Source organism: Symphalangus syndactylus, chromosome 7 (genome assembly GCF_028878055.3).
Source record: "Symphalangus syndactylus isolate Jambi chromosome 7, NHGRI_mSymSyn1-v2.1_pri, whole genome shotgun sequence".
NCBI classification, from domain to species: Eukaryota; Metazoa; Chordata; class Mammalia; order Primates; family Hylobatidae; genus Symphalangus; species Symphalangus syndactylus.
In genome coordinates, this window is record NC_072429.2 from 39148647 (window position 1) to 39161515 (window position 12869).

General features: G+C 38.6%; 1 protein-coding gene across 5 annotated transcripts in view; it reads left to right on the top strand.

The window, feature by feature from the left end:
* The window catches only part of JAKMIP2 (janus kinase and microtubule interacting protein 2), a 186205-nt gene that overhangs the window by 92225 nt on the left and 81111 nt on the right, over positions 1-12869 (top strand). The gene's annotated exons all lie outside the window — the stretch shown is intronic.

Here is a 12869-nt window from a genome sequence, read left to right on the forward strand (position 1 = left end):
CCACCGTACCCGCCACCCTGCGCTATGCCAGAAACATTATTTTATTCTGATTATAGAAGCTATACAACAATCATAGAAATCCTAAGGAAAAGAAAAGCCTCAATTATTTTAAATTAAGATCTCTGATCATCTGCCATTCAAAAAAAACTACTGCTATTTGAACACCTATCTTTATATATATAAACACATATGCTATCTACTTCATTTTAAATGCCTTACGTCACAATATGTTGAAGTTTATTTCTATAAAGTGCTCAGAAATTGCTTTCAAATAAGTTGTGGAATAAATTTTTTAAAGTTGGTAAATCAATAAATAGTAAGAAGATGGTACTGCTTTCCCTCAAATATGATTTCTGTAAAAACAAACTGAAGTATTTCTAGTACAGTGTTTCTGGTACAATTGGGCTTACAGGCTCCGGAGTAAGGCTAGCCATGTTATTATGTACTGCCTTTGCTATTTACCACCTACAATTTTGCACAATCTATATTTCTTCTTTGAGCTTCTTTTTCCTTAATATAGTAGTTAATATAGATCATTTACTGTAGTGCCTAGCTTATATTAAGCCCCCTGAAAATATTAGCTTTTCTTATTTTGAAACACATGGGTGACTCCTTTGATCTTACTGAGTTCATTGATGTTACCTACATTCTTCCAATGTCCCTTACTGAGAGTTGGGTATCATCTTCAACCTTTCCTTTCTTTGACTATTGCCCAGTAATGAGCACATTATATAGACTTTTTCTACATTACATACTAGCTTGAGAGAAGCACTAAGAAGCTTCAGGCTCAAACACATCCTAATTATGTCATTTTGCTAGCACTGTGACTTTGCGTAGGGGATTGACCTCCTATTAACTCAAGTATCCCATCTATAAATGGGAAATAATAACTCCATGTATCTCATAATCTTGTTTTAAGTATGAAATGGAAGGATGCACATAAATTGCTACATGGTACAGTGGTCAGCACACGCTAAGTGCTCTCTAAAGAGAAGATGTGGACAGATGAAGAAAATGATAATGGTGAGATGAGTAAGTTCCTTTAGCTTAGGAAAGAGAAAAGCTCTTCTACTCCTCCATCATAATCCAAGCTTCACTTTTTATCTCTGAACATTTGCAATAGATTTCTATCAGGACCTACGGCCTCTAATTTCTTTCTCTTCCCTTCTGCTCTGCATATAACTTCAAGATTAACCCTTCTTAGAAAAAAAAGAGCGTGCCTCTTCTCTTAAAAACATTTATCACATTCCCAGTAATTATTAAACCAAGTACAAATTCACTACCTAGGCAGGCAAGACATACATAGTTTGCCTTCAGTTTATTTTTCTAACTGCACATCTATTGGTTTCTCAGATTAAACTTTCCATACCAAACATAGTGATCTACAATTTATTCCTCACACTTACCTCCACTTGTCCTACCTTTTTGACTTTCCTCAATCCCTCCTATTCACCCTTCATTTCCCAGCCTTAACCATAAAATCTTCGGTTTTGGTGAAGTCATCTATTTATTCAGAAGTATTTTTTCAGAACTTACCTGTGCCCAATACTATATTAGACACTGGGATTTAACAGGGAGCCAGATATAGTCTTGGCCTCATGATACAATTCCTCTTGTTCTCAATGTGTGTGTGTGTGTGTGTGTGTTCTTTGGCACTTAGAATATGCAGGCCTTTTTGGTAGATACATATTGTATTATCTTTAACTCTACCACAATGCCTTGCACATAATTATGGTCTAAAAGATAGTTGATGATCTGATTCCTGAAGTGATTTTCCTGTGGAATTTGGCCTATGTGGATACGTTGACTACCTTCCATTAGTCAACCTGACAGTCTTGCTTTTAAGATCTCATAAACTGGACAGAAAATGTAGGTGAGCACTGACCCCAGGGACAAAACTCAAAAAAGAATCCTCAATGTTAAAAACAGATCTGTATTGCTCTGTAATTTATTCCTATATTATAGATACCATAGTATAACATAGAGAAAATACTAATAGTTTGTCTTATGTAAAGTATGGAAAATTAAATGCAGTTCTTTATAATAGAACTATATAGTATATCCAAAAGCTATTTTATCCAGCCTTCATGTACTTTTACTTAAGTAATATTAATCTGTATACATCTTTATATTGAAATTGTTCTGCCTTTTTTAAGTAGCAGGCACATATTATTCTCCTATATATAGACATTTCTGCTCATGTCTGACACCTTGAAAAGGTGGCTTTATGATAGCTTTTTAAAAAAATTCAAGGCCTTTGAAAACAGTCACCAAGGAAACAACAGAATAGGTTATATATGTTTCACTTATGCCTAAAATAGAAAATCTTGCTGTCAGTTATAAATATGTTCTATGAAAGCCACTCCCTCCAAAAATTTGGGCATTTTCTTTAACTTTACATGCTAGGGATTTTTGTTGTTGTTGTTGTTGTTGTTGTTTGGTTTTGTTTTGTTTTTAAGACAGAGTCTTGCTCTGTTTCCTAGGCTGGAGTGCAGTGGCATGATCTCGGCTCACTGCAGCCTCTGCCTCCCGGGTTCAAGTGATTCTCGTGCCTCAACCTTCCGAGTAGCTGAGATTACAGGCATATGCCACCAAGCCCTGCTATTTGTATTTTTAGTAGAGATGGGGTTTCACTATGTTGGCCAGGCTGGTCTCAAAGTGATCTGACCCCAAGTGATCTGCCTGCCTTGGCCTCCCAAAGTGCTGGGATTACAGGCATGAGCCATCACACCTGGTCACCAGATTGTTTTTAGTAACTGTGCACATATACAGCAATTACCTGCTTTAGGTGGGGGCTCTGATGCATGTTTCTTGCTCTGCCTGACCTTGAATACATAATTGCTTCCCGCTCTGTTTGAGATTTCTCCTTCATGTCCAATGAAGTTGACACTACTTACTCTGCAACAGCTGTAAAACACTTTGAATCCAGAGAAAAAATACAATAAAATAAGACTATATGACACTTAAAGACTTACTTTGTTAAATTCATCCTAGCAAAAGCCTTCTAAATCCAGACAAAAGAGTACAATACAAGATGACTTATCCAGTGCTGAGGAGTGAAATTAAGCTTGATACTATGATGGATGGAGGCAAGGATTAAGAAATGTCAGCAAGTGGCTTAAAGAAAAAGACATTTAATTTTATTGTTTATTCCAGTATTACATCAAACTTTAACTTTTGCCTGAAATAGCCATTCAAGGGCTCCTGCAAAATAAAAGAAATTTCCCATAATAAAACTTATTATAAATGGTCTCTGTAGAAATTATGAAATATATCACTCAATCTCAGTGTTTTCCTTGGATCTGGATCAATGTTAATTAGATTGAACTTCATGGTAGTCATTGTTGACAGGTACAATGAGCACAAAGATGAATAACACACAGTTTTACTCTTAACTGGGACTCAGTCACCTGAATAATAACTATTGAATAGTTATCATTCTGTATATATACTGGATTATGGCCACATTCTCCTAACTGTTCTCTGTATACCTGTGTTCACCTTCTTAGTTCGTTCTACCTTCTACTGCCAGAAGAATATTACTAAAACCAACATTTCATCAAGTCACTCCCCTACGTGAAATCCTCCAGTGACTACACATTGATTTGTGGATGAAGTCCATCTCTTTGACATAGTTTAGACTACCCTCTACCATCTGCCACTGCTTACCACTCCAAGCTCACCTCTTGCCATTTTCCTATTCACTCACAATACTCTTGCCAGTATTTCTCTCCAAAGCATCATTCTTATTATCTTTTACCTCTAGAACTTCATGTTCAGCATTCCTTCTGCCTAGAATATTCTTCTTTCCCACCATAACCCTTTGCTTGCTGGTTCCTTCCTTCTTATTTTACAGATCTTAGTTATATATGTCACTTTTCTTTTTCTTTCTTTTTTTTTTTTTTTTGAAACAGAGGTTCGTTCTGTCACCCAGGCTGGAGTGTAGTGGCACGACCTCAGCTCACTTCAACCTTGACCTCCCAGGTTCAAGTGATCTCACCTCAGCCTCCCAAGTAGCTGAGACTACAGGCATTTGCCACCACGCCCGGCTAATTTTTTTGCATTTTTTGTAGAGATGAGATTTCTCCATGTTGCCCAGGCTGGTCTGGAACTCCTGGACTCAAGCGATCCACCTGCCTCGGCCTCCCAAAGTGCTGGGATTACAGATGTGAGCCACCACACCTGGCCAGTATGTCACTTTTCCTAAGGAATCTTTCCTGACTCACCGAGACTCCTATGATGCCCATCTCCTGTCATCTGTGTGATTATCACACTGTATTAAATTGCCGATTCCTCCTCTAGGGTGGGCAAGTATGCTGTCTCTCATGCTTAGCACACACGTGACCTCTACCAGGCACTTCATGAATTTTTAGTATTTTATTTGTATTATAAAATTTGTATTTTAGTGAGTTAATAAATTGAAGAATCAGTGATGAATGTCATAGAAATACCTTCAAAGTGAAAATGAAAACCCAGATGAAGGAATAATTTATTCCACCCGGGGTATGGTGAAGAGGTATGAAGAAGAGTGATATGACATGACATTTGATCTGGCCCTAAAAGATGAGTAGGATGGAGTTCACCAGTGAGTTGAGGGAGGAAAAGGGAACTCAAACGAAGAATTACATGAGCAAAGTCAAGGGTTTGCTTGGTGGATCAGTTCTGGGTGAATACTACTTGCTTTGGATCTCAACTTAGACATTACTTCTACCAAGCCTTCCTGACAGTCCCCCTTAAAGAGGCTGGATGTCTCTTGTATGTGTGCTGAGTGCTTTCTCTCCATACTTTATGAAGCATATTTCAAATGTGAAGTTTTAAACCTGAGATCCAAATTATTTATCATGAGTAATAACTTTTTGGTTATATTTATGTAGCATTCTTTTCATGTGAAACAGTGTATTGACTTTAAATAATTTGTAACAATAACTACTATTATGATGATGTGATAAAGAGAGCGATTTCATACACTAGGAGGGAGAAAAACAAACAAAAAGTCATATAAACCTGGAAATTTACAATCCAAAAGATGCAAAATTGCTACTATGCTGAATGTGAATAATTCACATTCATTTTCCTCTAACTGACATGTAATGGATTAAAACTTTTTGACCCTATAGCCATGCCAGCACATTTCCTTTATTAAGAGAAGGTAGAACTTCAAGGTTGGACTGGCTTAAATAGCAACCCTCTCTCCTCTATATTAAATTTTTGGGTCAAATTTATGAATATGCAGTGTGACATTTTTCCTGAATGGAGAAGAGTTTAACAAGTAACAGGATGTCACTGCAGGTGACCAGGAAAAAAGTATGCAAGTTTACTTCATTCATTTTAAACACTAATAGCATCTCATTGAAAAGCATCATCTTTGGAAAAGAAGGGAGGCTTAGAGGAACTAAGAAGGCTTTGTTAGAATTGACATATCCAAATATTACTTATAGAGAAGGGTTGAAGCATTTAGCTTCATACATGTGAACGCTAGCTATTTTATATAGCAGTTGCTTTCACATCACAATGCAGTGGCAACAGCCATATTGGAAACCTTGAGATTAATAATGACTTTATTCAGCTTATAGCTTGGGGCAGAACCAGCTACAAAGCCAAGACCCCTGGGAATTCTGACCCTGTCAATGTAGGTCTCATTTCCCCAGAAGCAGAAGCATGAATTTCTTTAGTCTCTTCAGGGATCTCTGTGCTTTCTCTGCCCTGTCCTTTTAACACAAAGAGGTGATAAATCAGTTTCCTATTCCCTCTAAATTTAAGATGATGTTTAGTGGATAGTTAGGTCATAAAAAAGGAAATATAACAATGATAATAATAATTTGCTAGTCATTTTACATACTTTAACTCATTTATTCCTTGAAACGGCTCAATGAGGTAAATACAGCACTTTTCCCATTTTACAGTGAGGAAACAGAAGCTTAGAGAGTTTAAGCAACTTCTCAAGAATATACAGCTAGGAAATTTTATTCAAAACCAGTTTCTGATTTCAAATTCCAAACTCTTAACTGTTACTAATCACCATTCTATTTTGTAACCCCAGCTGACACCTTTGCCACCTCTGTAGCCTATTGGCAACCAGAGCTGAATCCTGCCCTCTCTTTAGGAAAGTGTTATTATAGCTAAGCTGCTTTGGAGACTGACACGTGTATTTGAGTTGCAGCTCTGCCATTTCTTAACTGTGTAATTTTTTGCAAGTTAACTAACCTCTTTGAGCCTCAATTTCCCTATCTAAAAAATAATAAAAGTAAATGTCTGCAAAGTTAAATTGGAATAGTTCAATGAGTTAATGCCATTGCCTGGCACAGAGTAGGAGCTCCATTAAGGTAGGTAATATCATTCAGGCTCAGCTCAATGCCATCCTTTTTATGAAGTCTTCATGCTTTATCACTCCACTCTTAGCTACATTCATAGCATTTACTATTCCCTGCTTTCTAGAATTATTTCCTTTTTGCAGATGTTTGTCTCCTCTTTAGGTTGGAAGCCACCTAAGGGTAGGAATGATACACTTTTTAACATCTACCGAAAGCCAAGAAGAGTACTCAGTAAATAGTGGCCATATTTTCTTGACCACATGTGGCTACATTTCTGACAAAGATTTGTGTGGTATTTTATGATGTGAGAGTCAGTAGAAAATGTAGTTGGAGGCTGGGTGTGGTGGCTCACGCCTGTAATTCCAGCACTTTGGGAGGCCAAGGTGGGCAGATTTCTTGAGCACAGGAGTTCAAAACCAGCCTGGACAACATAGAGAAACCCCATCTCTACTAAAAATACAAAAATTAGCCGGGCATGGTGGTGCATGCCTGTGATGCCAACTACTTGGGAGGCTGAGGCGTGAGAATTACTTGAACCTGGGAGGCAGAGGTTGCAGTGATCCAAGATGGTGCCACTGCACTCCAGCCTGGGCAACAGAGCAAGACTCCGCCTCAAACAAACGAACAAAAAAAAGGTGAGGAGCAGGTGGGGAGGGAAGAATAGAGAGATGTTGGTCAAAAGATACAAAATTTCAGTGAGTTAGGAGGAGTTAAGTCTGGATGGAGATCTGTTGTATAACGTGAGTATAGTTAATAAGAATGTGTTGTATACTTAAAAGCTGCTAGGAAAGTAGATTTTAAGTGTTCTCACCACAAAAAAATAAGTATGTGAGTTAACGCATATGATAATTTGCTTGATTTAGACATTCCACAATTATACATATTTCAAAACATCATATTGTACACCATAAATACATACTTTTTGTCAATTAAAAAAGAAGAATGCTGAATGGGAGTTTTTAGACCTGAAAATTTGTTTATCAAGAATGGATTTGGAAGCTGCCTAAACACTGAAAGATGTAAAAGGACTATATTGGGAGTAGATGATTCAAGATAATTTCAGATGGGGCATCCCACTCCTGGTCTCCAGAAGTACCCTGCCAGGAGGAACCTTGGTGAGGAGGGACAGAGGCTGCATTTGCCTCTGCTGATGTCACTCCTCTTCTCTCAGTGGCTTCTCTCCCTCAAGAGTTTTGTGCCAGTTCCTAAATAAAGGGCTCTTTTAATATATAAAGTCTTCTGTAAGTGTAGAACTTGAGTTATCAATAATTTTACACATCCCCCCTCATTCTTACTCAATTTAAGCATCTTGAAGACAGCGCTTATAGGCTATTTTATTTCCTCCACTGTAGCTAACAGTAGAGATAGAAAGCACTCAATAAATGGTTAGTTCTTGCATCGTGAGCTGTGCAAGAGCATCATTTACATCCGTTTGTTTAATTGCCAAGCAATCCAGTGTCATAGGTACTACAGATCCCCGTCCCTCCAAACCCCATTTGAAAGATGAGGAATATTGAGGCCTAGAGAATTACATGATTTAAGATCATACAGCTACTAAAGGCAGAGGTGGGATTTAAACAGGTTTGCCTGACTCCATAGCCCATACTTTTAATCAAAAGTTCTCAAAGATGCCTATGTATCAGAATCATGTGCCAATTACTACATCAGAATCTTCAGAAGTGGAGCTTCTTATCACTAGAGCTCTCAAGTAGATTTTGACATAACCAGACCAAAGATTCAGGAAGCCCTCCTCTAAAATACTACACTATATTTCCTTCTCAATAAATATCTGTTAAATGAATGAATGATGCCTGTAATTCTTTCACTAATAATCCAATCCTCTATAAAGGTGTGCTCTTAAGCAATCATCTTCAAAATGCAACACTTTCTAAGAGGCTGTCTCTAACTTCTCTAATATCTTTATCAGAGATAGAAATCATTACAGAGAAACTCCACCTCAGTGGCTGTAGGAGGTACCTGATTAGGGATAGTGGAAGGCCTGAAGAGTAAGCTAAAATTCACATATTTGATGCCTCACAATGTTGCCTGGGGCTACTGCTGCCTGACCATGCAGCTAGGAGCTAGAAATCTAGGGCTCATTTAAAGTTTCTTCAAGTTTTTTATGATGTAAATCTCCTGCAGAGATTGGCCCTTAGTGGAACAAGGCTCGTACCCTTCCTCCGGATAATCTGCTGGGTCAGACATCATCAGTGGCAAGGACTCTTGGGGTGTCCGGAAACATTCCACCTGTGTGCAGTGATACCTTCAGGCACTCTTTTTTTTTTTTTTTTTTTTTTTTGAGACAGAGTCTCGCTCTGTCGCCCAGGCTGGAGTGCAGTGGAGTGATCTCGGCTCACTGCAAGCTCTGCCTCCCGGGTTCACGCCATTCTCCTGCCTCAGCCTCCCCAGCAGCTGGGACTACAGGCGCCTGTCGCCAGGTCCGGCTAATTTTTTTGTATTTTTATAGTAGAGACGGGGTTTCACCGCATTAGCCAGCATGGTCTTGATCTCCTGACCTAGTGATCCGCCCGCCTCGACCTCCCAAAGTGCTGGGATTACAGGCTTGAACCACTGCGCCCGGCCCAGGCACTCTCTTTTTTTCACTCCTTCAAGAGTGATGTCCCTTGTCATGGCTGGCAGCTTCTGTAGAAGCTTGACCTTAAGCCACTTACACAAAGGCAGCAAGAGGATCCATTAGGCAATGAATGAATAAATAAGATGTAGTTTATCCCTACAATAGAATATTATTCAGCAATAGAAATGAAGTATCAATCCATGGTACAACATGGATGAACCTGGAAAACATTATGCTAAAGTGGAAGAAGCCAGTCACACACACACACACAAAAACGATGTCATATGATTCCACTTATACAAAATGTCCAGAACAGACAAATCCATAGAGACAAAACTAAGTAGAGACAAAACACCAAATAGACTTAGTGGTTGCCTAGGGCTGAGAGAGCTGGGTGGGGAATAGTGAATGACGGCTAACAGGTATAGAGTTTCTTTTGGGGGTGATGAAAATGCTCTAAAATTGATTGTGTTGCTGTTTATGCAACCTTGTGAATATACTAAAAACCACTGAATTCTACATTTTAAAAGTGTGAATGTTACGGTATGTGACATATCTCAAAGAGGCTATGAAAAGAAAAAAAAAGCAGCATAAGGAGACAAAAGAGATTCAGTAAAATTAGAGTATGAGAATCATGAGATTGCCAGGCACCCATTACAACTGGAGAAGAATTTGGAAAGTTCTCCTCTACCAGAGGGGTGTATAGGACCATGGTTATGAAGTTGCTCACCTTAAGGCACCCATAGGCTGATGCTCTCAATAACTTCCTGTGATGATTTTTCTCTTCTGAATGTGCATCTATTTTTTTTCACCTTTTCCTTTTCCTCACCCTTTGTGGGACTAAGTTCACAATACTTCCCAGGCTAAAAATATATAAAGTCTGGCACGTAATATTTTTAAGTAGAATTATAAGTTAAGATGTAAAATGTATCTATTATATCTGTCCCTTTGCACATTTTTGCTACAAGTAACTCTGTAGAACTCGTAGTTGTTATTTACAATGGGAGAGAAGAATGTTCAAAACAATAGTAATGTTTAAAAATTGGGCATGGTTCCATCAATGACTCCATGTGTCAAAGTTGCCACTTTCTTTTTATCTGTTGAGGGCTGCATTACCCCTCACATGGACCATTAAAGCAGCCTAACTGACTTTCTTCCACCGTCTTCCTTAATACTGACTGTTACCTTCCTAAAATGCAAATACAAGGCAATGCAGTCCAGAGAATAAGAGCTTGGTTCTCAGTCTCAAATTGCTTAGATTTGAATCTGAGCATCACCACCAATCAACTTAGTCAATTTAGGCAAGTTACCTAATCTTTCAGTTCATCGTATTTCCTTTAACTTTGTGAGAATTAAGTAAGAATAGTATGTTAAGCCCTTAGTCCAATGATGGGCTCATTGTGAGCAGTCAGTCATTAGCAGCTCTTATTGTTATTACACTTATGTTCAAATGCTGCCATGTTTCCTCATGCCTGTAAAATCCACTCCAAACTCCCTAGCCTATCATGCAACAACCTTCGAAATCTCACCTCGTCTCTGTTTTTCCATTTCACAACCTTTTCTAAATACACCAGGCAAATTTGTGGCTTCAGGTTTTTGCTCAAGCTCTTTCCTCTACCATTTCATATCTGCATTTAGAAAAGCCTATTCTTCATTCAAGAAGACAACAATGAAGGGACTATGAAGCTATTCCCAAGCTCCTTTTTTTCTCTGTATTCCAGCAGCACTTTAGGGGTTTGAGGGAAATTGGCCAAAGAGGGTCAGATTTTACAGACAAAGCAAGCAGAAATTCTTAGTGAACTGAATGAGAGAAACAAAGAATAAAATAGAAGAAAATATAATTTTTAAGTTTATATCTGGGACAACTGGACATGTGGTTTTGCCATTTAATGATCTAGGAAAACCTGGGAAGAATAAGGTTTGGGGGGACTAATGTAACAAAGACATCTGTATTAGTTATGCTAGTTTTGAGATGCCAATCAGATATTCAAGTGGATTTGATAAGTAAAGTGTTCTATGTATATACAAGTCTAGTGTTTGCATAATGGAGTGTTGTATGTATATACAAGTCTAGTGTTTGCATAATGGTCGGGGCTGTGGATATAGAAATGTGGGTCATAACTATATAGGAGGCTAGTGGAGGTCATCTGGAAAAGCCCAGAACAACAACAACATTTAGAAATCAAATACATAGAGAGAAACCTGTTAGATAGATATATATATATATATGTGAATTTATTCACTCACTACCTACTTGAGTTTAAGTACTATCTTATTTATCCTTTTGCCTATTGGTGCTGGTCACACAAATGTTCAATATGTGCTTGCTGAATTCATTCCAAGACTAAAAGCAAAAGAAGATGGCCTCTCAGAGACCTCGCAGCCCTGCACTTTAATAATTTGGCCAGATTTGCAAAGGAAGCATGAAGGACAACTCCAGCATCTAGCACAGGATGGAATGTGGTGGACAGTTCCATGACGGCTGCCCACAGTCTCATCCTTCCTATCTCCTAACCTCTCCCTGCCCCCTTCCCCCAGGGACACACTCCAAAGAGCATAGCTTCAGGGCTCACGAGCAGATGGCACAAAGCCCAGGATCCCAGCATGCTTGTCAGTGCTAGATACAAGGGTCTTAAGAGAGCAGCAGCTGCCAGAACATATGGGTGGTCAGCAGGAGTTCCCCTTCGCTCTGGACTGAAGCTCCTCAACATACACAATGCCCAGTTTTCTGAAAGGTTGCAAGAGAAGCTGTCTCTAGGATCTTGTCATGTTTTTCCCATTGACTTTAATGATTCAGTATTCCTATTTTTCTGGGCCCCTTCTTCCTATGAAGTATTCAAGAATTTGTAAATCAAGACACATCTGCCTTCCCCCACCCCTTTTCTCTCCTCTTGCCACAATTCTGATTAGGCTTTCATCATTCTTTACCTGGACAAATTCAGTTGCGTTCTATGTGGTCTTCTTGCATTCATTCTCTCTCCATTCTGCCACCAGAATAACCACACCAAAGTACTGCTCTGTTAGGGCACACACGTGCCAAGAACTTCAATAGCTTCCCCATTGCTTACTGAAAAAAGATTCCAACATTCTAAGCTTGGAATTCTAGGCCTCCCCACCATCTATCCTTTCCAGGAAACCTTTCCAATATTAGTGCCCATCAACCACATTTAGGGGTATAATTAATCAGGCCCTATTTCTTCCCACAAATAGTCATTGTGATTTCTCTCTGTTGTGTCTCAGCACCTGCTTTTTTCTTTGCCCAGGATGCTTCACCTGTTTCTCCATCTGTTATCATCTTACCCACTCCTCAAGTTCCAAGCCAATGGTGTCTTCTTCAGTGAGCCTTTCTTATTCAACCCACGTGGAAAGAGAGGTCACTGTTTATACTTCTGAAACAATTCATGCCTATTTTTTAAAAAATACTTTTCAGATTATGGATGGGGATATAGATAGATAGATAGATGATAGATAGATAGATAGATAGATAGATAGATAGATAGATAAATTTTTTCCCATTGGAATGCTGACTTATTTTTCTATTTCAAAATTCTATACCTAGCACAGCATATGGAAAGAGCTCTAACAATATTGACTGATTGAATGAATGAATGAATATGTGAGTGACTCAGTTAATCCAGTGATTCATTTATAGTTATTCCCCACTTCTCACAGTTTAGCTATTACATGTAATCCTGTCTCTATACATTGGCTTTTCTTAAAGTTGGGTCTCTCTGCCTTTTGAGGTCATCACATAGGTGACTTCCTTTAACGACCAATGTTTGGAGTATCAGTAAGTGACATGGAGGAGATAAGGATAGAAGAGTGAGCAGTTTCAGGTAAAAAGAACACTCCAAGACATGAAAGAGATATGCTTACAGGTGAAGGATTTTAAGCAAGATATTGAGATGATTAAATAAGTTATTTGAAAAAAAAATCACTCTAAACTCACCTACAAGTGGACAGGAGATACTGAAGATAGGAGA